The following is a 24488-nucleotide window of genomic DNA, read 5'->3' as shown; positions in this document are numbered from 1 at the left end:
TTTAATTTTAGATTTTTTTGTATTTCCTGTAAACAGTTTTTCCATGATTTGGTTTCCTCCAATGTGGTTTCTCATTTTTCATTTTCTATTAATTCACACACATCAGTTAGGAAGCCATGGTGTGTGGTTTATTATCTTTGTATTTCTCTTAGCTGCTAGAGCTTTCAGTAAATAAGTGAAGTCATAATTGATCCTCTAGTCTTGTAATAAAATGAAGCTGTGGTATTCTGTGCCTGTGCCGGTGGCACGAAGGACGTCAGTGGAGGGGTAATGATGTGCATGCAAGCTTAGAGCTGGCAGTCGGAGCTCAGGGACTCCTGGGAGTTCCTTAAGCCCGAAGCCCGGGGAGGCAGAAATAGCTCCCATCATCCTCTCATCTGGATTCCCTGCATACGGAAGGAAATGGTAATACTTAGGATCACCTTCAAGGCAATCCTGAGGACTGCTTAAATGGGACTGGGCATGTACGGTGGTGACTAAGTAATCCCTGGAACTCCCATTTGGTGCTTTCACACCCTGAGAAGGATGTACTAGGAACTACCATAGTCCCTTCTGCCTAAGACAGTATGATTCAACTAAAAAAACAAAAAAACAAGTATCCATCATAATTTGCCTAGGCTGCCTCATGAAAGGATTTCATCTTCCTGTCTTATACTTAGCCACATCAGGCCTCTTTCCTGATTCACTTTTCAAATGCATATCAGAAATTATTATGCAACTTGCAAGATTAGGAACTCAAGCATGTTGAAACCTGGGCAAGCAGTTGATTAGAGTGCAACAATAAGTCTTTAGGTCCCTGCCCACTGAGCTGGATGTGGCTCATGTTTTAGGGGGTCATTTTGACCTCGGCGGTCTTTTGTCAAGACCGCCGTGCTGAAGACCGCCGAGAGACCGCCGTGCTGAAGACCGCCAGTGGTGGCGGTTTTCCGCTCTGCGTATTATGACTGTTGGCAGCTCTCCGTCCTTTTTCGGACGGAGAGCCGCCAACAGACATACTGGCGGTCGACGGTGAAGTGGAGGTTGCTCCACCTCCACCGCCACCTCAACAGAACACCGCCCCCCGAATCACGTCCTGTGATTCGGCGTGGCGGTGTTCTGTTGACGGTGTGGTGTCGGTGGAGCAGCCCCCATGGATCCCGTCCCCTCCCGGAGGATCGACGGACCAGGTAAGTCGATCGTCCGTTAGGGGAGAGGGGCGGGGGGGTGTTGTGTGTTGTGTGCGTGCATGAGGGTGTGCGTGTGTGTATGTAGAGGGGGTGTGTGAGTACGTGTATGCATGCAGGGGTGTTGTGTGTTTGGGAATGAGAGCGTGTCTGTCTGTAGGTATGTCTGTATGGATGTGTGCATGTATGTTTGAATGTGGGTGTGCGTGTCTGACTGTGTGTGTGGATGTTGGCATGTATGTCGGTGTGTGTGCGTGTATGTGTGTTGGTGGTGCCTGCGTGCGTGTCGTTTGTGAATGAGTGATGTGATGTTGGGGGTCGGGGTGGGGAAGGGGGTCCTGCCACCTTTTGGGGGTGGCAGGGGTGGTGTAGGGGAGGGAGTCGGAGTGGGGGTGGGAGGTGGGGGAGACCCCTATCAGTGCCAGGGAAGGAATTCCCTGGCACTGATAGTGCTTACCGCCATGGATTTCATGGCGGTTTCCAAACCGCATGAAATCCATGGCGGTCAACCTGGTCCAAATACCGCCGGCGGTATAGTGACGACCGCCGGGCTGGAGACCCAGGTCTCCAGCCCGGCGGTCGTCTCCGCCCTAGCGGGCGGAACGGAGAACCGGCGGATGACCAGGCAGTACTCACCAAGTAAAAGAGCTTGTTATAGCATCAAGATGTACTTGATATGCTAGAGCTCTACTGGTTATGTGTACAGCCTGACAGTATATACCGAAAATAACTTCACATTAAATCCTGCCTCCTTAGGAGTTAGTGAGAAAGTTGTATGGGAATTTGGCCAATCTCAGCTTCATAAAAGTTATAACCTTTATGTATATAACTTTTTTAAAGGAGTTCAGTTGTTAAGTGTACTTTACAAAGTTGGCCCTGTGGCTAGCAGTACATTAGAAAGCATTGCAAAGGATTCCCTCAAGAGCTTGTTTGTAAGAAGCTTCACAAATGCCAGAACACAGTGTTACATTGCAATGAACTGTTCACTGTCAAATTCTAGGACAGACAGGAAGTATATGTGCTCAATATACTTCACAATGAGAGCATTTCTGCAGTCACCATTTGGGGTCAGTTGCGAGAAGTCCACAAACCCACCTGTTTAATTGAGTAAAACAAGTGGGAAACATCCTTTTTTACGACTTTTTTATTACGAGAGTCGTGGTTAACGAAAGCGTAACAACGCTTTTATTAACCACGACTTCGTATTTTTGTGCCTTAACTACGTATGTTCTGAACAACGAACATGGGTGGTTAAGGTACAAAGAAGGGAGTTGGCGAAGGTAAGTGGTGGGTTTAGGTTTTGGGGTGGGGTTGGGGGGGTGGGGCGTTTTTGGTTTTGGGGAGGGGGTGGGGGGTCAGGGGGTTTTAGGTTTTGGGGTGGGGTTGGGGGGGTGGGGCGTTTTTGGTTTTGGGGAGGGGGTGGGGGTTAGGGGGTTTTAGGTTTTGGGGTGGGGTTGGGGGGGTGGGGCGTTTTTGCTTTTGGGGTGGGGGGTCAGGGGGTTTTAGGTTTTGGGGTGGGGTTGGGGGGTGGGGCGTTTTTGGTTTTGGGGAGTGGGTGGGGGGTCAGGGGGTTTTAGGTTTTGGGGTGGGGTTGGGGGGGTGGGGCTTTTTTGGTTTTGGGGAGTGGGTGGGGGTCAGGGGGTTTTAGGTTTTAGGGTGGGGTTAGGGGGTGGGGCGTTTTTGGTTTTGGGGAGTGGGTGGGGGGTCAGGGGGTTTTAGGTTTTGGGGTGGGGTTGGGGGGGTGGGGCGTTTTTGGTTTTGGGGTGGGGTTGGGGGGGTGGGGTGAGGGATGTAGGGTGAATGGTGCCTACTGCTAATGATTTTATCAGGAATGCCTTTACAACGAAATATCGTTGTTAAGGCATTCGTGGTAAAATCATTAGAAGTAAAGAACGAGGTCGGTGTTCCGACCTCGTTGTTAAGGTTAGTAGTTGTTTTTAATTCAGTGTTCCGTCATATAATCAAAACAAGTACATGGGTGGTGTGGATAAAGACAATCATATAAATAATGCAAATTTGAAATACCCACACATGGTATAAGATGTTGGCTACTCACCTGATGCAGTTGGCAACATACAATGCATAAGTTGCCTATTGCCTGACCACGACAGGAAGGCTGATGTCCTTACGTCACTTTCAGTTTGCTGTTACTGAAAGCCTTACTGCTGTACCATTTACTTAATCTTTTGTTGAGGACATTGCAAACTGCAGGATGGGCACTTTGCCAATCACAGTCCTGTTACAGAGCAAAAGAGTCACCAATATCACAGATGCAAAGTTTGTGCTGAGCAAGGAAAGAAGCAGGAAAATAGATATGATTGTCCTCAGTGCCCTTCTCAGCCTGGCCTGAGCTTTCCAACTTGCTTCACTTTCCACCACACAAAAGTAAAGTTCTAGGAAACTGACTGAGGTGGAGCACACAGATTAAGAGCTACTATCTGCCCAAATGGCTGTACATTGATAAATAAGAAGAAAGGACTCTAATCCAAATATTTTTCTTCCTAAATTATATTTTATTCACTGTGTCTTGGTCTTGCTTTTGGCTTCTTGCCATCTTCATCCACCGTCAAAACGTTCTGTCCACTGTATTACAAATGCATTGCAGTCAGTGCACTGCACATAAACGTGGACAGGTCATGCACCATGTTTTGACTGGGAACCCAGTCCACCAAGCCTTAAAGCCCTTAGTCTTTCCATTAGGTACGGTAAGTCCCTGCATGCTTAGCCCAGTTCTCAAATGTCGATTTGTTCACACCGTCTGAGAAATGGGCCCCATGTGCATCTTCAGACACCCCTAGCTTACTTCCACTCACTGGAAGGAGCTGGATTTAGTACAGTGAGTGTCAGGAAGGTGCATGAAAGAAAAGGGATTCTGAGCCTAATCATGCAGCCACAGTGAGGTGTTAGTAAAGGTGCACCTGGGACCTTTGCAGTATTAGGACTCCGGGTGAGACAGACATGAAGAGGTAGTAAATGCTTGGCCTAAGTTTGTTTTCATAGCAATCTCATGTAGGTAGAAGGGAGATGGTTATAGTCGAAACAAAACTAGCCCCCAACAGTGGCTGGAAGTATTTGTATAGTGTTGACTGAGTGGCTGGCAGAGTGTGTGGCTATTGGCAGGCGGTATGTGTGGCTGTTGGTTGGTGAAATGTGTGGCTGTTGGGTTGCATAATTTGTGCTGTGGTCTGGTGGAATTTGTGCCTGTTGGCTGGCAGAATGTGTGTTTGTTGGGTGGCAGTATGTGTAGCTGCTGGTGGCGGAAGGTGTGTATCTGTTTGCTAAAGGACTGTATGCATGTTGGTTGATGACTGGTTGAGTGGCAGTGTGATTGGTGTTCTAAACTGGTAGAAGAATGAATGTGATGAGCCGTTGAATGGTGACGGTTTGTCAATGTGACTGTTGTGTGCATGGTACCCGTGGCAAATGGAGTGAATGGTTTATGTGGCATGCAAGATAGGCGAGTGAATGGACCGTAAAGTGGTTGGTGCTTGACCTGGCTTTACAGCTCACTACCAGTTAGTGTAGAGTTCAATATTCTGGTGCTGTTATTGGTATTTCCTCTTTGACCCTGTTGCTACTGCTGGTGCCTACATCAACTGGTAGAAATCTGTAAGCCAGTTGAGGATGGACTCCAAAGGAACAATGACATTTGTGAACACAGAACACCTAGTGGTGTTCAGAGTGGTGTAACTTGCATTGATCCGTTCACTTACCCACACTGGCCGGCAAATTTCAAACTTTGCCTAAATGGCTAAAACCACACATTTTATTCATGTTTCTATGGCGAAAACATCCAGTATCTGTGGGTATCCACAGAATTCTTATTATCCACAGTTTCCACACCTCCTTTTACAAATACTACCATGCTTAGGTGGCTCAGCCTAGGGCATGTGATACAAACAGTCCCAAAATACAACATGGAGACAATGGCGAAGGAGGTAGCTGTGGATTTTGAGTCTGGGCTCGGCTGCCAACAAAGGAAATCTACCAAACCCAGACTTTTCTAGAAACTAACCATCCAGAGTTCCCATACGAGTTCAGACTAAAATACCCTTCCCTATTTGTCCATTTGTGTGACTGGGCTTAGTTCACAAGGCAAGAATGCATCACACCATGGACCATTTGAGTCTACAGCTGCCACTGCAATAAAACAGTTGGTGTTGAGTGGAAACGTTAGGTCAGTTCCTGCTGTGTTTTGGGGTACTTTCTGTTGTTAGAGCTAAGCCCAGCCACTCAAGTGGGGTAGATTTGTTATTGGGAGATGTGTGGCAACGTTAAGTGGTAGGAAATTTGTGGATCCTTGCAGATTCCTGAACTTTCCTGTCCCAGAAATGTGAGGAAAATGTGTGGGTTTTAGCCAAAGTTTGAGGTTTGCAAGGGCGTCTGGGTAAAACAAAAAACTTGTGAGATCCACAATAGTCACACCACGATGGACTCCCCATGGTGTCTAGTTTTTCAAAATGTCTGGTTTTTGGTGGTTTCCCAGTGTAGCAGCAGAGCCCAGGCCCAAATTCCGCAGCTAACCACATTTCCAAACCTGGGCATTTTGTGTTGCAGGTGCTAGACACAAACACACAAGTGGGGTACAGTTTTTATTGAGATAAGTATAGGAATCCTGGATGGTAGGAATTTTGTAGATCCCTCCAGCTTGTAGTCCTTTCTCACACAGAAATGTGAGGAAAATTTGTTTTTAGCCAAAATTAGAAATCTGCAAGATTGTATAGACAAGAAAACACCATGGGATCCACACAAGTCGCACCACCCTGGGTTCCCATGTGTGTCTAGGTTTCAGCAATGTCTTGGTTTGGTAGGGATTTCTCTGGTTTGCAGCAGAGCTGGAGTCCAAATTGAACAGCTAATCACATTCTAAAAAAAAAGCATTGAGTTTGCTGGGTGAAATGGGATGTCTCTAGGTCCTGTGTTGGCATGTTTTGTGTCCCTTGGGCTAGATCCAGCCACACAAGTGGGGTACTGGTTTTATGAGGAGACGTGTGAGAACACAGAATAGTACAACATTTGTTTTAACCAACTGGATTTCTCTGGATTTTTTACTTCCAAATGTAATGCAGTGGGCAAGAAAAGACACATTTTGCAAAATACCTTCTGAATCACGATAGTTTGGGTAGCTCCAAATTCAGAGGTGTACAAATGACCAAAGTTCATAAACTCAGTATCTTGTTCACATTTCACAATAAACATAGGTTTATTTCATACCCATTGTTCATTCACTAGATTTTACCATATAAGTTGCTGCATAGTTGCTATATGATGCAAATTGATTAAAAACTGCAGCTCGGTTGTTGGCTGTGGGTTTTGTGTGTTTCAGGAAATCTACAAACCCAAGGGTACAAAGGGTCTGGCGGCGTAATGGTATATTGCTTTCGTAAATCGTCCATTGTGACCAAAAAATACAAATGAAAATGTTTTTTTTTTTACTTTTTTTTATTTCAACAAATAGGTTCTTTAGGCAAACGTTCAGGGATCTACATAATGACCTCTTGCTGAATTCAGAATTGTATCTACTTTTCAGAAATGTATAGGTTTCCTGTATCACCTGTTGGTTTCATACCTGTCTCCATCACAAAGTGCAAATAGGTTCATCCCACAAAAATTAGGAAAAATGGTCTACCTCTTACAAAAATGTCAAACCGGCGGTAAAAATATGTTTTTGTCACAGGTCGGCTTGTTCCTGAAAGCTAGGAAGATGGTGATCGTAGCACAGCAAACCTTTTGTTGATGCCATTTTAGAAAATAAAAACATTCACTTTCTTGCACTCCACTTTTTCCCATTATAAAAACTATAGCTATATTGTGGCTATTTTCTCGGTTCCCTCTAGGGGAATCTACAAACCTTGGGTACATTAGAATTTCCAGGATTTCGAAAAAGAAAAAAGACACAAATTTTGGCATAGGTGCCTTATGTGGAAAAAAAGTTATGAAGTGGTAAGTGTGAAGTACTTAAAAAAAAAATGGCTCTGCACTCAGGGTGGAAAAACCTCACCAGTTAAGGGGTTAAGCTGTAAACCTTTGAGGACGACACTATCCAAAAATAAAATCAAAATTAATACAGTTCTGAAATAGAGTGCTTAGCTTGCTGCTAATTTCTGGCTAATATGGCAATCAGGGCCGCCTTTAGGGGGTGCGACCAGTGCAGTTGCACTGGGTACTGACCTGGAAGGGGGGTTATGTAATAATAATGAAGAAAACGTATTTTGAATAAAAAATCTGGCCCTCATGTTTTAAATGCTTATAATGAAAATACAGAAAAAAATAATGCGAAATCAGTTTTCCATTTTTGTCCTGATGCAACTACAATGTTTCCCTCTACCTGTTTCACAAACAACAAAAATAGTGCAAGTGTTTGTTCTTTGCACTGCTGAAACAACTCTGTAACACTGCCCCTGGTGCAGAGCAGATGGAAGGCACCAGGCAGAGACCAGGGTCATTCCAGGTGGTAGCCCTGGCACCCTGTGAAGGCTGACTCTGAAACTCCTTGGCACTGGAAAGTTAGAGTTCCTCCCAGAGAAAGATTTACCAGTTCACTTTGTCTTTCCAGCAGGAGATTACATCCAATGAAGGGACATCACTTACTCAGAAACCGCAACAAGTCTGAGCAACTTGTCGTTGAGCGTAAAACCCAATCAGGCAGCACAAGCATCTGGTGTAACACGTCCAGTAATTAGTTTTATTAAAGCTGTTAAACTGGATGACAGGACTATAATGTTACTATTGTACTTGCTAATTCCACGCCATCCCTCTTCCTGCAGCATCCGTGTCATGGGATTATCACTGCTTCCATGAGTGATGGTTGTATTGAATTTAGGTTCTAATAGGAACAGCGCCAACTGACTGCTGCAGATGAAGCTCACACCTGGATTAGTGGTTGTTCCTGTAACACTATTTAGGGTGTTGGCGCACAAATCTATTTCAAATTCTAACTCATAGGATGCGCCAATATTTAATTTGGGAGTGGTGTAGTTCCGACGCAGACTTTGGTAATCCCCACCTGGAATTGTCTCTGTAATCAGGGAAACTCATGCAGTAATGCTGAAAAATTCTCATAAGAATGTCAGACAAAGATTTTCTTTTCAATGCTTTATGTAACAATTACCTGCAAATACAGAAAAATTCCATGAGCCAATCTAGTAGCAAACAATATAAGTCATAAGTATAAAGAACTCAGTACAGCTCTAACTGAAATCCGGCATAGATTTGCCTTCTAAAATGGGGTATAGTGGATCAGTTTTGCTAACAGAATCCACTCCTTTATATAGGGCTTTTGACAAAGAAGTTCATACATTCTGTCGGAATGCATGATTCTCAGGGTTTGGACCAATAGGAAACATTCTAGAAGAAACCTTTTACTACAGAGTACAGCTGTACATTGCTGACATGGCCTGAGAGAGTAGGAACTGTTCTTCATTCAGCACAAGGTGGACATTTCTCTGAGAACACTTTCCACATATTTAAGTGAAAACTAGGCAAGTTTTATTTAGAACAGGAATCAATGACAGTCATCACGTGGTATTTTGTGACGTTGAGGCAAGATGGGGGACAGTGTAAACACATGCTAATGTAAGCCCAAATCTTAATGCTCTTTTTATTGACAGAGAATCAATGCTCACAAGGGTAACAGTGAGGTTTTCAGTGTTGTCCAGAAAGCTGGGCGGAGTTAGGCATCTGTGGCTTTGTCTTCTCTAGTGTATTGTGGCACAGAGATTAGTGGTGGATAAATGGATTTGTAAATTAAATGAGCAGGTGAATCTGCTTTTTCCAGGATGTCTTTTGGCATCGGCAAACAGAAAGAATAAAAATCTACAGAGTTCCGTATCTTGTAGATGGCCAAAGAAAGAGGAAAGATTTCCAGCCATCCGATCCCCTCGTGGGCAGCAGCATATTCCTGGATTGCTGCTGGATCACAGAGGCCAGATTGATTGGTGGAAAGGCATCCAGTCAGATCGCAGAATTAAACTATTGTTCTGCAATTCTGATTGGCCGCCTTACAAACCAATCCGAAAAGGCTCCTATGGTTTACCATGTTCTCATTGTCTGCTAGCTCAGTGTTCCCCAACCCCCGGGCCGCGGACCGGTGCCGGTCCGTGGATCAATCGGCACCGGGCCGCCCCACTGTGGCAGGCGGTAAATGTTTGATAATTTTTCCGTGGCCCGCTTGTCACACAATGGGACAAGCGGGCCACGGAAAAATTATCAAACATTTACCGGTCCGCGGCGATGAAAAGGTTGGACAACACTGTGCTAGGTAGTCAGTCAACGTAGCAAAGGACAGTTTATGTCCTCTAAAATGTTAGCTGACCAAGAAAGAGGAAGCAAACTGAACACAGGCGGTTTCCCGTGTTCAGATATGCAGTCTGCTTGGTGGCGGATTTTATTACAGAAAATCCTTTCTGTAGACGGGCTAACAGAAGTGTGTGTGGGGGGAGGGGGATAGGGAATCCACTAAATTGACTTTTTGTTGGAAGTGTTTGCCCAGTCTAGCAGTGATACATACAAGGTGGGCGTTGGTGGAGAAAACATCATCCAAAAGTGCATTTACTGAATGTGTTGCAGAGAGAGCAGTATAACTGCTGTACACAGTGCTATGGCGAATGTTGCATGTCCTGAAGAAGAATCTTTGAGAAAGACATGAAGTGATGGATGGAAATGAATGAACTCATCATAACCTCTGGCATTTTATCTGGAAACATACTATTCCATTTTTCTTTCTTCACTGTTGCTTTAAAGACAAGAACCAGTCTTGTGTAAGTAAGCTTTGCACCCACTGGTCTTAATAGTTTACTTTTTAAACAGAATTCCTGCATGTTATTGAACGCAATAGTTTCAGTCCCATATAGTCCACACATGAACTGACCAAGAGCGAATCAATATCTTATGCTCAAAACCATTCAGGAAAACAAATGGCAAGTCTCAGATCTGGAGTTGCAAAAATATATATTTCCAAAAAATAATATTACAAAAATGAAGGTGGTATTTTTAAGTACATAGGGCTCAAGAGTTAATAATAGTGGAGAAGCAGAGGGAGGCGTGGCTAACAGCGAATGGTGTAAGAGGGGATCCCAAGAGCTCCTGTATAGCAGGCCCTATCCGACCCCATCCTGGACATGATTTAAATGAATAACGACAAGGGCCGCTACCCCGTACCCCTTGGAACACACGGAGGACACCGATGAGTCTGGCAACAACAGTGGAGACGTGCACTCTGCCCTAGAGGAAGACAGGCCTGCAGCAGAGAGCTACCTAAAATGGCGCCCACTCTGTGGGTTTGGTAACGGTCCCACTGTGAGCGAGCCCTCCGGTCCATCGACCTTACAAGGAGAGGCGGTAATAAAGACGACCTTGCCGCCTCCTTGCTGCCCCCACTATTAGGAGAACTTGAGTGGTCTTTCCCAGGACTGCTGAGCCGGGGCGCCACAGCGACATGGCCTGAAGATGGGGCCGCGCGGGAGTGTGGAGATTGGGCCTGCTGGACCAGTGGAGAAGAGAAGGTCCGTAGCCAATTCTTTGCAGGGGAGGGGGCGCACCCCGAGAGGACAGCGGCAATCAGAGGGCACACCTACCTGCCTCTGCTCCACTGCTGAAATGAACGAAGACCCCCGAGAGCCGGAGGGTCTGCCAGCACGATCCAGGCCGGGCTTTCCTCTGATCTGGAATCACCCCCTGTTTGCTCTGGTGCTAGCAGACAAGGAGCCCCAAGAGCCAGAGGGCCTGCCAGCATGGTACAGGAGTGGGCTTACTTTGACTTCCCCTGCCCACGGCTGCTATGGGATCCAGGAGAGTCAGCGGTGAAAGGTGAGGACACGACAAGGGGAACACAACACATGTATCTGTTGAATGCATGGTGAGGCTGTACATGACGGCGGTGGGCACACGGGCCGTAAACAGTGGTAGGGTGCCAGCTGCTGCCACTCCTGTATCCCCCTCCTGGATTGACTCTGAGATGGAGCAGTGGAAAAAGGAGTTTGGGGTCGCTCTGTCCTGCACTCCTGGAGGACCGCCAGGGCAGTTGTATATAGAGTACAGACACTGCATGGCGGTGGGCACACTGGCCGCGATCTGCGGTGGGATGCCCACTGCTAGGGGAACTACAGTGGCTGGAAGCCTGGGCCCTCGTAGTGACACACACCAATGACAGTGAAACGGGACTTGCCCCCTTCTGCAGTTGTTGATGAAATTGATACCTCAAATGTAAGTGGAATACCTGAGGCGAATGACCAGGGCCAGTGCCGGGGAGCCCTCTGTGACTACTGCTGTGGCCCTCGCTTCAGTTGGGCCTCACAGGGAGGAGACCGCTGACCCTCACGATGAGACAGCACGGTGTGTCCTGTAGGGGGTATGGGCACTCATTGAAGAGGCTTACTGGTGAGTCCCCTGGGTGAACAACCTTCACTGTGGAACCCCCGGGTCATCTTTGTCTAGGTCCCACCGTTGGTGCTTAATCTTGGCTTAACTTCTAAGGCACCAAAGTAGCCCATACTCCTGTACTGAACTTTCCCCATCTGGCACATCGCTTGGCCCAGCTAGAGAACAGAGATACGTAATTTCCTGCTCCGCATCGTGGGGTGCTGATAGCACTTGACCCGAGAACACTGCAAGGAGATTAGGCCACTGGAAGCACTTCCATCACACATGGGCACGAAACGCTTCTTTGCCCTGGCTTCCTGCTTGTATTGGGGGCACTTTGATTATTGTTTACGGCCCTCCACTGCTGGCACCACTCAAAGGTAGGATCTTCTCCCTGAAGCTGTCCTCTCCCACATCAAAATTCACACACTCTTTACTCCTTATAGCAACTTCTTGCTGCTCACTGCCAAGTTTACTATACTACACATGTGATTACCCTGGGCAAGGGCACACGCAAATGTGACCTGTGTGCGGAGGAACTCCCACAGCCAGGAAAGGGCAGGACCAGATCAGGGACATTATCTGCCCAAACACTGGGAGCCCACCTTTAACTCCCAGACTATAGAACATATTACAAGCCATTTCAGCCTTGCGTGAGGCTCTGGAAACCAAAATTGATACACTAGACAAGGACTTAGGCCTCTTGCGGGATGACCATAGGTGTCTTGCTGAACTGGCCACCACTGTTGAGAGAGGCCTTGTAGACATGACCCACACCATAGCCACCTTCAACAGTCAGCTTGCCACCACGGAATCCAGCCTAAAAATCCTAGAAACCAGGGCCGAAAATGCAGAAAATAGGTTGTGCTGTAATAATATCAGAATCGTGGGAGTCCCTGAAAAGATTGAAGGGTCTGACACATGGTGACGTACCCAGGGAGACGGTTTCAAACTGACGCTGTTCCGGAGGGCATTTCCACATTCTTCGCGCTGGAGCACACCTATAGAGTACCATCTTCACCCCTCCCTCCGGGGACCCCTCTTTGGCCCATGGTGGTGCACTTGCTGTACTTCAAGGACCAGGACCATATCCTGCAGCAGGCCAGACAGAGGGGAAACCTCACTGTAGAAAATAACAAAGAAATTATCCTCCTGGATTTCTCTTGCGAAGTCCAACACACTACATTCACTGAAGCAAAGAAGAAACTCAGTGAGCTTGAAATCACATACTCAATGCAGTTCCCCACTGATCTGAAAGTAGTAATGCCGGAAGGTACTCAGTTCTTTCACTCGCTGCAGGAAACAGGTAGATCAACAGCCCCAGGTTGGACCGAGTAGGGTGCCTGAGGCAAAGATGGGGGAGGGGGACGCTGTCCGTGCTCCCACCGATGAAGAAACTTGGGCAGCTCCATGTCCCCCACTGAGGCAGAGGCACAATAAGAGTCATGGAGAGTGGTGGTGGTGGTGGCATCCCTTAGTTTCTATGGATACAGTCAAACCTCTCTGCCCCAAGAAACGGTTGGAGGGGGGTCGGACTCTGATCACGACTCCTCTCACTCTGAACTTTCCAGCATCATCCTACCAGATGTTACCCCCAAAACAGCAGATGAACTTATCTAAAACCAACACTCCAACCGAGAACCCCTGGAGGGGGAGAGAGAACTTGTCTGTGTTCCTCATGAATGTACTATGATACTACAGGCACTCTCCTGATGCTTCTTCGAGCTATACTGTTTGACGTATACTCATCAGTCAGATGGATGCCTGAGTGGCCAGCCTTGGGCATGGCTAGACTACTCTCCCCAAAAACTTCTTAGAGTTGACATAAAGTTTGGACGGGTGGATTTCTACTCCCTGTCTTTGGGTGTGGGAGTTGTGGAATGGCTTAGTCAATTGTTCTTGTGCGTTTAGGGGGAATCCCTCTGAGTTGGAAACTGTTGATATTATAACTCTCTTTGCAAACACACAGGGGGCCCCAGAACGCTTGATCCCTACTAAGAGAGGCTACCCACATAGGACTTCCTGTCATACAACCATGGGGCACACAGCTGATTACAAGCTAATATCCTGGAATGTATGGGGTATTCACACCATGTCTAAGCGCTACAAGTTATTCTCCCATTTCAATTGGAGGGGGGTTAATATAGCACTACTACAGGAAACGCATTTAACAGCAAAAGAAGGTGCAGCCCTTCAGCGGCGACGGAGGGGCAGGCCTTCTATACGACTAACTCTGCCTTCGTTTGGGGGCCCTAATATGGCTTAGAACAGGGTTCCCATTCCAACACGTGAAATCGATAGATGATACAGAAGGCAGATATGCAGCAGTGGCTGGTACGCTGAATGGGAGGGACATCATTATCATAAACATACATGGCCCAAACATAGACCAAAGTGCATTCCTTACAAGGCTGTCGACACAACTGACCCCTTTCTTAACCCAAAATGTCATAATTGTGGCTGATTTCAACTGCGTTGCAGACCCCGAACTTGTCCACTCCCATCCCCCATTATGTGATTCCCTTGGCTGCCTTCCGCCCCTGTATTCAGAGACTGGCAGCAAAACTGCTGAGACACTACTCAGGGAGTTGAATCTCCCAGGGCACCAGATTTGCAACAACGGCTGTTAGATGCTAAAGAACAAGGGGAGGCGCGTACTGAGCGCCGACGCTCTTTCGACTTCAGAGCCTACACGGAGAAATCACACTCAGAACGCGACAGCACTGGTTGCTCATTGGCATGGCAAACTAATCCAAGTAGAAGAGAAACAACAATAGAAGAAACTAACTTCCCCTGCAGGAGATACCCTCCACTCACGGGCTGATGTTAATGCCTGCTTCACGTCATATTACCGGGATCTCTATATGAGTAAAAAGCCGATTGACGACACGGCTCGGAACATATTCCTCATGGCCGCTGCCCTCCCACGCCTCACTTCTGATGAGATAGAAAGCTTGGGAGCTGACATTACCCTTCCAGAGCTCCTCGGGTGGCCAAGGGTCTAGGGAGTGGTAAAACTCCAGGATCTGATGGGCTGCCGGCAGAGTTATATGCTTCTAATGCCATAGAGTTCCCCCCCCAAATTAGTTGAGCTCTATAGAGCTGCAAAGGATGCCGGAGACCTACCACAGACTACCAGAAGGGACTGGTTGTCCCTTTACTGAAACCTGGGAAACCAGCGAATGACATTGAGGCATACCGATCTCTCTCTATGCTAAACGTCAGTTCCAAAATTCTGAGCCAAATATTGGCCACTTGTTTACTTCCACTTATTAAAATGTTGATTCATCCTGATCGAGCACGTTTCATTCCAGGTGGCTGCTGACGCTACTGGAAGCTAGTAAACGTAAAACGTATGTGCTGCTAAGATCTGCCTTCTTACACTTGCGTTCGCAGAATCAGCCCATTTGCAAATGCAAAAACGCTTTTTCAAATGTACAAAGCCCTATTTGCGATTTGTAATCTATTACTGAATCACAACTTGTGTTTGGGATTGAGTATAAGAAGGGGGCGTGCTTAGGGTGTCCCTTCATAATAACAAATCACAGTGGTATGTGTGAATGTTTTGTGACTGAAATGCAGTTGCAAAACATTTGCATTTTACCACCTACTTCGAGTAAGTGGTAACCCATTTGCAAAGGTGAAGGTTTATAAAGCTTTGTGAATGTTTGTAAAGCACTTTTAAGAGCAGGTAGTGGTCCCAAGGACCACTGCCTGCCCTTCAAAACAGGCTCCATTTAAAAAAAAAAAAAAGCTTTTTTTTAAAAGCAATCACATACATGATGGTCCGCTGACCCCAGCAGTCCACAATCCTTGTCATTATAGCGATTCCCAATGGGTCGCAACCCGAGACCTACCTCATTAATATTCATGAGGTAGGTCTTTTTGCGACCCAGTGGGAATCACAAAATGTGTTACAGACACATTTGTACATGGGTATTTGGGATTTCCAAATAGCAAATCACAAAGATTCGCTATTTGGTACTCGCATACGATTACTTTTGTATTTGTGGCCCTAAGAGTCCACAAGAGAAAGTTCTGGAGCAACACAACATTCAATATCTTTAGTCTCTATACTGTACTAGAAAGAACAATACTTCTAGGTGAAGTTCATCCATCATCTGCTAAGGCTTTTCAGGGTTCTGTCTCTTATCTTTTCAGAGTCACCGGGCTTCTGTCTGGTCTTTCCTGTACCACCCAATCTTCCATACTTGAACATCATGTCAGTATTCCAGGAGCTATGAAGTGCTAGTTGCAACAGGTTCTGGGTCATAATTTCTTTATTCTTGGATTAGACAGTAGTGATGTTCCCCAGCAACAATGAAAAGCAGGCACAATGGAAACATATGACAGGATGTTTTTCATTCCTGAGATCAGTGCTTAATTTGTAAATAAAAACGTGCCTGTGCCAAAGCTCTCCTCTGAAACACGTGGCTACTACAATTAAATGTGCAAGCACAGAATACTGAGGAAGTGTAATCCTAAAGCCATCTCAGGCCTCTTTAATCCATTTACTGCCATTCTCTTCCCCTTCAGCTCAGTCTTGCAGCTTTCTGCTTTTTCCCTTTGTGATTGACACTTTTCTGTATTTCTCTTCCTCCTTATTTCCCATGAGTATATTTTGCTCGCGGTAAATGTCTGATGCATAAAACCAAGCACCAGCCCTCACAAAGAAGTGCACTTCCTGAGATGTATTGTTGACTTTTTGAAGTCCCTTCATTTGCCTAATGTGTTTGTGATGAAATCCTGGAAAATCTTGAAGGTGTCACCCTTGAAATGTAAAGAGACATACCTTCATGTAAAAGAGAAAATCTCTTTTGTGTGGAAGAAGTGCTTCCTTGTTACGACATCTGGGATTCAGTTATGTTTTCTCTCAAAGTCAGAGAAGGTCCAATGTGTAGAATCTGGCAGCTGCATCACCAGGAAGCTTCAGGAGTGTGTGAAACAATTTTTGAACATGTACCTCCAACTCTGCATGAGGTATCTCAGTCCTAATTTCCCTAATGCACAGATTATTACAACACAAGCTGTTTTAATAGTCAAGTTTGGCTTGAAGTGTTTCTGCCTCTGCTCCAGTGGAACCATTCTCTCCAAGAGGTCACCTTGTTAGTGGTTTCCTCAGCCACTGCGAGCTCAAGTCCATTGGAGAGTCAATTTTTTTAATGACAGGGTCCAGATCAATAGTGACTTTGCAAAGAACAAGTTACCTACATTTGGTAATGATCTTTCTGCTGGATACTCTATCTGACCACAGGTTCCACACTTTTTGAATATTAACTAGGTGTCAGACTCGATCTGGAACCTTTTAGAGAAGTTTTCTGTGCAACAATAGGTGATGATGTGGGCTCCATGCTGACATCGTTCCCCTCTGGAAGTGAGGAGCAGAGCTGCATATAAGCACCACTCGTGCACACTAATGTCAGTTGCTTTTTAGGCTGTCTGTGCCCTCAGACGCAGAGCTCATTGGCAGATTGGTGTGCCCAGTGTGCAGATCTCAAGACGGGGACCTTTTTAGATAGAAAAGAGTCCAGTTCACACAACGGGAGGTGGGAGATCCAGTGAGGAATCTGCGGTTAGAGTATCCACCGCAAAGATTGTTACTGAAGGTAAGTAACTTGTTCTTCTGGTAGATACTTTTAACCACAGAGTCCTCACCTTGTGAATAGACTCCACAGTGGTGGCTCTGCAAACTGGCTCAGACCAAAAAATCCTGAAGGATCGATTGGGCAAAATGCCCTTCTCAACGGACCTGACTTTCAAGTCAGTAGAGCTTTGTGAACGTAAGTACAGATGCCCACCTAGCCTCCTGACATCTCCAGTACAGGCACTACATGTGCCATTGCAGTGGCTGCATCGTTGGCCCTGGTAGAATGAACCCACAAGCCTTCTGGGGCTGTTTTTATGCCTGTGCCTGGCAGATCATTATACAGAGTACAGTCCATCGGGAGGCAGTGCATATTTGCACCGCTTTGCCCTTCTTTTCTCTGGAAAACCCTTTAAAGTGTTGATCGTCCACACCATGTTCCGTGGTCAAATCCATATGGAAACGTAATGCTCTTTTAGGGTCCACATGATGGAGTCTCTCGTCCTCCTTAGAGGGACGAGCCATTACAAAGAAGATCAGTAGGGTGATAGCCTGGCTGACATGAAAAGAGGGGACCACTTTCAGTAGAAATGAATGTTGGGTGCTCAAAACCAACTTATAAGGAATGAGGGTGGTATAAGGTCAATTGTCAGAGAGAGCCTGAAGTTCACTCAAAATGATATGATGATGAGAAAGACTGTTTTTAAGGTCAGGAGTCTCAAAGGACAACTTTTTGATGGCTCAACAAGGGTACTCATCAAGAAGGTGAGGTCTAAGTTCATGTCCCACGGGGCATGTTAAATGGTTTTGGTGTGAACAAATGTTGCAGACCTTTAAAAAATTGCATCACAACGGGTAATTTGAAGAATGACAGCTACTCTGGCAACCGCAAGAAGGAGTTGATAAATAGCCCTTAACTAATCCCTAAAGCATTCTCCTGCTGGGTTGGAGACAGAATAAACAATAAAACTTTAGACAAGTTTGCCTCTAAAGGGTCAACATGTTGGGTGCTGCACCAGTCCATACATCTGTCCCAACGACTGGCGTACACTAATTTTGTTTAGAGACGCCTCACCACCAAAATGACATCATTGACCTCAGGCTATAGGTTGAAGGAGGTCAGCTATCGCTGCTCTCTCTACAAGCATGGAGATGCAACGCATGCAGGCCCAGGTGGAAAATCCTGCCTTGTTGCTGCAACAGAAGATTCTCCCGAAGCGACAGCTTAATCAGAGGATAGATGCTCATGCCCTGGAGTTCTGGGTACCACACTCTCCCGGCCCAATTCAATGCTACTAGGATGACTTTGGCCCAGTCCTTCCTGATCTTCTTCAGAGATCAGGGCAGGAGAGGCAATGACAGAATGGCATACAGGAGTTCTGAGCTCCACTCTATGCAGAAAGCGTCTGAGTGTGAGCTGTTTTCGAAACTCCAACATGCAAGATGGCTGAAATTGCATGTTTTCTGCAGCTGCAAAAAGATCGAGCATCGCTCTCCCCATTGCTGAGAGGGCGCCTGTGCCACCTCTGTGTGCAACTGCCATTTGTGATCCACTAGGCAACTGCCCCTGAGTTCACTCACCCCAGCGATTAAAAATCCCACCAGGTAGTTCACCACCAGAAAAATTCCTTTGCGGTCCAGCCACTTCCAAAGGCACAGAGCCTCCTGACCCAGGGCCCCAGACCCTATTTGCCCTGCTTGTTGGAGGACCACATGCCAGTGGTATTGTCTGTGAGCACCTGCGCCCGCCTTCCTTTGATGGCAGGTAGGCAGGCTTTCAACGGCAAGCAATTCACCCTCAACTCCAATAGATTGATGTGGAGTCAAGTCTCTGCCAGAAACCAGAGGCCTCTGATATCCACTTCTCCCAGGTGGCCTCCTCAATCCAGCAGTGATGCATCTGTGACCCCCGTCAGCTCTGGATGAGTTAAGGAGAGGGGTCTGATCAAATCGTAATCCAGTAGCCACCACCACTGCATATATTTTGTAGCTTCCTCTGAAATATGGATACGATCCAACAGATTTTCCTGATGTTGTGCCCATTGTCATTTGAGATCCCACTGCAGAGGCTCTATGTACCATTGAGTTCACCAGCGGGATGCAGGAGGCCATTATCTCAGGCAGCTTCACATCATCCACACAAAGATCTAGGACAGAGGTTCAAACACTGGGACCACAGCCCAAATATCCTGTATTCTCCGTTCTGGGGGACAGGTACAAAACTGTGTCAAATCTGGAATGGCACTGAGGAAATGGAACGTCTGCAAAGGTGTGTCTTCGGCATGTTGATAGTGAACCCCAACAATGTTAGGTGGTTTGTCTTTGTCTGGTGGTTGTTTACGACTGCTTAAGGTGAGCCCTCCTTCAGCAGCCAGTCATCAAGGTAAGAGAAGACTGGGCCCGACCTCCGAAGGGTTGCTGTAATTACCATGAAACTGGCAAGGACAAAGGGGATCCCTGCTAATTGAAAAAGCTCTTAGCCCACCATGACCCACAGGTAGCACCTGTAGGGCTGTAGGATTGGTATGTGAAAATAAGTGACCTGCAGGTCCAATACCCAAATGCAGTCTCAAGGGTCCAGGGCAGACTGTGCTTGGGTAACTAATGTAAGCATCTTGAATTTGCCATTCCACAGGATGGGGTGAAGATCTAAGCTAGGACGAAGGTCTCCACCCTTCTTCGGCACAAGGAAGTTGAGGGAGTAACGCCCAGATCTTACTCCCGAGCCTGCACTCGCTGTCATAAGATAGACAGGTGATCCCCTTAGCTGCCCTGAAGGTGGTGGAAGTTGCATCGGGTGGCAAAGAATGGACGGGCAAAGCTCTTATGGACAATTTGGAGGACCCACTTATCCAGTAAAGGCCAGGGAAAAGCTTCAAATTCGTTTCTGAAGAAATGGAAAGCAAGGAAGTGTCACAAGCATGCATAGGTAGCACTTATATACAGCACCACTCGTCACTTCCAGGGCAGAGCGAGGTCAGCGCTGAGGCACAGAATAACAGCTACTGGCACGCTGCTCTGAAAGTTTCCCAATCCAGTCTCACGCCTGGGAAATATTCATAAGCTGAGGAAATCTGTGCTTAGAAGAATACATCAGAAATCCTGGCACAGAGATACATGTCTTTCCTGATTTCCTTTATGAGTTGGATATCGTTGCTGTCATGGCTTGCATATCCCCAGGGATGACTGCTGGGGCTTGAGCACTGTCTCTTTTGGGCAATAAGCCAACAGCACGCATGCTTCCCTTGTCAGCCCTGAAAGCGAAGGAGAAGTTTCTGCAAGAAGGTGTCTTCAGTGCCTTATGTTTATTGGAGGCCATTGCAGGGTAATTTAGATTATTGCAACAAAGCCACCCACTAAGTAATCAAGTAGGAGCATATATTCACTAGAGAGGGTCAGGCCAACTAAGTAAGTTGTGCTTGAGCAGAGGCCCATGCTGCAAAGAAGGCCCCAGTTGCCATTGCCTACAGCACAAAGGAAGTGTACAGTTGCACAAACTTTTTGTCCTGGTGAGATGGCTGTTGTCTCCCGTCTCTGCTCATGCCCTCTTCTTCTAGGATCAGTGCAGGCACTCACGTTAGCTGTCATCCACCACAATATCCTCTCCCAAGTGAAGTGGAACACACAGTTCCCCACTAAGGAGAGGAGCCTCCATCCATTACTGCTGAGAGACGGAGGCTCCATTCTTGGCCCAGCTAACACAGATCATACAGCTAGGGTAGCGGAGGACTGCCTGCCTATTCTTCAAGGCCTCATCTTCTCATGGCTGCAGCCACCATCTTGGCATGCAGCTCAGGGAGAGGTGCTCTCTAGAAGGAAATTCACCAGACCCAGGTTTGGAGCGGCACTTCCCAACAGTACCCCTCTATGAGCTGCAGTCTCATGATAATTTGTGTGTGTTTGGCCACATTGCTTTAGATTTAAATAATTTTTCTAGGTACCAACTTTTGGAGGTTAGCAGTGGCACATGCATTTGGGTCCTTGTCGAGGTCATGCCCCTGGTTGCGATCATTTATATTGATTTTGCATTAAAGGTCATATGCATTTACCATTAATACCCTCCTCCCCTTTATCAGGTAAGCCTCTATTCCACTGCTGCTATTTTTTCTAATTACAGACATTTCTCAGAATCCATCTATTCTTAGCCTCAGCAGATTCCATCAGTGTCTACGATCTGCAAAGCTCTGACAGTCCACAGCAAGGAAGCTGGATTTCTCTGTATCATTTGGCTAAAGGCTCGAGGTACGGTGAAGTGCAGAGGAACATAGAGCAACTCTGTCTGGCTTCTCCTTTTACTGGCTATATTGATCAAGTGAGCCATTTTGGTGTTGTCTCGAGCCTGTCTTTTGCCGATTCAAACCCTCCAGGCCTGGATGTACTGTTTGTTTGAAGCTGCAGTTTATGGAGGCCACTCTGGCCCTTTCTGTGTTTGTTCTTCTATCTTATGTAAGCTGATGGCCTCCACAATGTAGATCCTCCTAACCATAGACTTAGGAGAGACAGTCCAACTGTCTCCAGGCTGCAAGACTCTGAGTCTTTCAACTCATGTATCGTATTGTGTCTTTAAATATGGAATCCTTAAGCAAGTCCCCAACTGCAATTCCTTTTGTGTCACCGGCCACACCATTAAAAATTTCTGATTACCAGAGCATCAGCATCCCATGGGCCATCGGTATCAACGCCCACACTATGCGAACAGTCCGCAAAGAACATAACGATCCTGGTGTATGTCTTTTGGGTCACCGGATAATAAGCGTAATCTATCTCCCAGGGCAGCTTCTCCCTCCACACATCTAGCAATACCATATCCTCAAACCACTCCCTTCAGAAAGTACTATTTACTCTGATATCTATGTGACACTGGAACTAGGGCTACAGGGGTGCTGCAGCACTCCCTGCAGCCCCCTCTTCATGGAGGAGATGGAATCCAGATGGATGACGAAAAACATGATGGTGCCTTTGTTTTATATTGTCTTTGTTCAAATGTATATCATGTGAAAGTATTTGATAGGTGACAATACACCGTATACACCATAAACAACGTTGGTTAACAAAATGCAGATTTTTAAAAATGTATTAGGCTGATCTATATTTACGTTTGTCAAAAAGTAAAACACATAGGGGGTCATTCTGACCCGGGCGGGCGGCGTATGCCGCCCGCCTGGCAGGAACCGCCAAATGGCCGCTCCACGGTCAGAAGACCGCGGAGGCCATTCTGACTTTCCCGCTGTGCCGGCGGGCGCCCCCCAGGGGAGCGCCCGCCGGCCCAGCAGGAAAGGCCCTGCAACACAGGAGCCGGCTCCGAATGGAGCCGGCGGTGTTGCAGGGGTGCGACGGGTGCAGTTGCACCCATCGCGATGAAAATCATGCTGGGGCCCTGTTAGGGGGCCCCTGCACTGCCCATGCCAGCGGCATGGGCAGTGCAGGGGCCCCCAGGGGCCCCACGACACCCGTTCCCGCCATCCTGTTCCTGGCGGTCAAAACCGCCAGAAACAGGCTGGCGGGAAGGGGGTCGGAATCCCCATGGCGGCGCTGCTTGCAGCGCCGCCATGGAGGTTCAGCCCAGCCAGGGGAAATCCGGCGGGAAACCGCCGGATCCCCTTTTCTGACCGCGGCTTTACCGCCGCGGTCAGAATGGGCACTGAAGCACCGCCAGCCTGTTGGCGGCGCTTCTGTTGATGGGTCGGAATGAGGGCCATAATTTTGTATCACTTTCTCCCCAAGAGAAGGGAGGACTCAAGGTAGAAAATGACTTTAGAATCTTCTTAAAACTCACTTTTTAATCTAAAAGTATTAAGGAAAGAGATGTTTTAATAATATTGTAAGGAAAAAAGATATATACAGGTGTATTTTGAGGAATGCACATCAGGTTAAAATCACTCAACATTCTGCATTGCTCTTTCATACGCATTTCTGGTTTCAGAGGAAATTGACACCATGGCAAATTCATAAATGGGTATATTTTGTGGCAAGATATTTTGTGCAAATATTGCAGATTCCATGCACTAGTGGTGTACAGTATTGTCCTCATTTCAGTGGCTTGGAAATAATAAAAGATAAAATCACAGGTTAAAAAGCCTTTCCACATCTTGTTTTTTTTATCCCTGAGGCAAATTTGAGCCCAGATCTAAGAAAAGTGGTGCTCCACATTGTGAAGCGCCACTTTTCTTGCACACCCCCTTCTTCCTCCTAACGTCACTATGTGTGCCCTGTATTTAATATACAGCACACCATGGTGGTATTACGAACAATAGCGTCAACATTTTTTATGCTAATGTGGCGCTTTTCTCCACTAGCGTCAAAAATTCTGATGCTAGTGGAGCAAAGTGCAAGGAGGCCTATTGATTCCAATGGATTCTGCCTTTTAACGCCTGCTTCAGTCGGCGTTAAAAATTACGCCAAAAATGGCACAATTAAATCTTGTAGATTTTATTGTGCCATTTTTGCGGACCTCCTTGCGCCTGAACACCCCCTTTGCATACATTATGCATGGCGCATGCATAATGTGGCGCACAGTGTCACAAAGTGGCGCAATGCATGCATTGCACCACTTTGTAGATATGGTGTGGCGCTTTTGGCAATCTAACACCACATTAGTGTCAGAAAAATGATGCTAATGTGGCATTAGATGGCGCAAGGCCATCCTTAAATTTGGGCTTTGCTTCTTCCTTATTCTGAGTTTTGTCGATAGGAACTGCAGTGTTACAGATTTGTAAAACATACATTTCCATGTCAATCAGGATCTTTGTTCTTCGTGCAAAGTTTGGCAGGTATAACCTGGCAAAATGTCCATGGGGGAAAAAACCACAAGTGTGTATGTGCCTGGGATAATAGATGTCAAACTGAGTGCAAATAAACATTTGCACTTAATTTTGCATTTTCCTTCGGACACTTAGGCCCTCGTTAAGAACACGGCAGGAATCCCCACCATGTTCATGCTGGCAGTCTGAACACAGACCGCCAGCCTGTTGAGGACCCCACCGGCCATATAATCAACATTCCGCTGGGCTGGCGGGTGGAAACACTGTTTCTGCCAGGTGGCCCAGTGGAATGCTGGGCCAGGACATTGCCGTCAATGCCGCAGTGCGACGGGTGCAGCAGCATCTGTCGCGCATATCACTGCCTGTAAATCAGGCAGTCAACCACGCGAATGGGGCTGTGCACTGGGGCCCCTGCACTGCCCATGCCAAGTGCATGGGCAGTGTAGGGGCCTGCAAGTGGGCTCCTGAGCACCCCTCCGCCAGCCTTTCCCTGGCAGGTGAAACCACCAGGGTGAGGCTGGAAAACAAGGGTTCTCTATCCGGAGGGTGGCGCTGCTTGCAGCGCTGCCCTGTCGGATAGAGAAATCCACCCTCGTCAGGCTGCCTGTCGGCAGAAGCCTG

Source organism: Pleurodeles waltl, chromosome 9, assembly GCF_031143425.1.
Source record: "Pleurodeles waltl isolate 20211129_DDA chromosome 9, aPleWal1.hap1.20221129, whole genome shotgun sequence".
Lineage (NCBI taxonomy): Eukaryota > Metazoa > Chordata > Amphibia > Caudata > Salamandridae > Pleurodeles > Pleurodeles waltl.
The sequence above is the reverse complement of the archived record's forward strand: the minus strand, read 5'-3'. Positions refer to the sequence as shown.